Genomic DNA, 2,277 nt, shown 5'->3' on the forward strand with positions numbered 1-2,277 from the left:
CACTACAAAGTAGGAGACTGTAATATTTTATCATAAAAAGTTTACCATTCAATAGTGTGAGAACAATTTTGACTGTTAACAGACTCATTTCAGTTGAGATTTTAACCATTAGGTCACTGATTGATACAGACGCCACCTGTTAGTGAAAGTGTGCAGTTTGAGTAAAATTAACATTTGTATTCTGAACTGTGTTTTGATCAGTATGGACTTCATGACAGTATTTGTGAATCTTTGTATTAAAATAAAACAGTTATTTTTCAAAAACCTTACTCACTCAGCCATTAAACCTAGACTTTGTGTGTCAAACAAACTTACAGAAGACCAACAGTCAACATTATGTAGTTAAGGCACTGAATATTTCAGTCATTTATTATACAGCTTTTCTTGGCCAAATTCCTTTGTGCATCATTCTACGTCAGGAAGCAGATCTGTAGAAGTCATAGTGATATGTGACTCTACCTCTATCTACTGCACCTCTCTAATTGCTCTCTTTTGTGTAGCTCTTTGTGGTTCAGTTGGTTGTTCAATTTGTACTTGGCTGCCTGATTCCATTTCACATGGCTGGCTACCATGCACCTCACTTGTCTGGAATGCACTCTCACATAATCTGTATGCTGATAATGTTCTTCAGATATCTTTTGTAGAATCCCTGGAGTGAAGCTGAGATCTTCCAACAGGCCTCACAACCTTCCCATTTCTTAAGGAAGTGGTAGGATGAGGCTGTAATTTATTTAAACATTCCTCATTTAATACTGATACTTGAAACTTTGAAAGTGTACTTTTGTGGGATTGTTGTCTTCAAGCATGTGCCAGTTCAGGTATGTACGAATGCTTGCACCCCTCTCCCATCAGTCAGAAACCACCTGTGATCGCTCATGCTGCCCTTCTTTTCATACATTCAATATCACAGTTATTTTATCTGGCATGGGTCCCATATATTTTAGCAATGTTCTAGGTTATTATTGAGTAATATTATGTGATGAATTGAACCAGTGTCTTGTAATAAATCTCCTTTGTAGACTGAATTTTGCCAATATCCTACTTATTATCTGCTCAGGTAAGACAAAGCTGCCAAACAACACTGTTGGCACAAGATACTGTAAGGGCTAATGGTGGCTCAATAACAAGCCGGGGATCAGAACTCCACAGGGTGAAAGGGAAAGTTACTGCTGATGACTAAACACATGGAAATGTCACACAGTATGAGGCACAAGCTGCACGATGATTGAATTCAGCATTAGAATTGCCCCACCTGGCTTACTATTGCTAGCAGATAAACACTTGCATCAGTAGGTCTGCCTGTACAATGTGTCATGTGCTGCTCCCAGGGCAGTTGTCTGCACCAGTCTGCTGGGCTACCCATGTTAGCTCACCTGCCTCCATCATGATGTCCACTGTCAAGGATACTAAATCTTACCAAAGTCTGAATTCTGCCACCTGCTGTACTAATAACTGAGCCTAATGATCACTTGACTTCATGTCCTCATAGTTATTGCACCCACTTATTTGTTTAAGTTGAATGATTTCAATTGTGATTCATTGATATTGTAGTCATAGGACAACATGTTTTGAAGTTTTGTGTGGTGCACAGTGTTATATTTCTGAGCATTTAAAGTGCATTTCCAGTCTCTGTGTTGCATTGAAACCTTATCAAAAAGTCTGTGTGAGTACTTGTGAAGATTTTTTCAAGTAGTTCTGCATTACAATTAACTATATTATATGTGTAAAAAGGTTGCTATTAATATTGTCCACTAGATCATTATTATATAGCATGAACAGCAAGGACCCCAACACACTTCCCTAGGGCATGCATGAAGTTTCTTCCACACCTGTCGATAACACACTGTGATGAATCCTCCCTATCAAGAAATCCAGTCACAAATTTAGCTTGATGACTGATATGATTGTACTTTCATTAAAAAATGATTGTACTTTCATTAAAAAGCACTGCTGTTATACTGAGACAAATGCTTTTCAGAAGTCAAGAAATATCATGTCTACTTTATTGCCTTGGCCCATGGTTCTCAGGATGCTGTTTATCAATACAATGACCAATATTTTCAGAATTGATGCTGGTTGGCATGGAAAATGTCAAGGTTGGTAGCAGCTCATTATGTCTAAGCTCAGGTCATGTTGTAAGATTTGACAGATTGTTGTGAATGATACTGGACAGTAGTTTTGTGGATCACTTGTGCTGTGTTTCTTTTATATGTATATGAACTGTTCTTTCTTCCAAAAACTGAACATAGTAATATTCAGGAGAAGAATTTCTTGGTA

The sequence above is a fragment of the Schistocerca serialis genome, chromosome 4 (assembly GCF_023864345.2).
Source record: "Schistocerca serialis cubense isolate TAMUIC-IGC-003099 chromosome 4, iqSchSeri2.2, whole genome shotgun sequence".
Taxonomy (NCBI): domain Eukaryota; kingdom Metazoa; phylum Arthropoda; class Insecta; order Orthoptera; family Acrididae; genus Schistocerca; species Schistocerca serialis.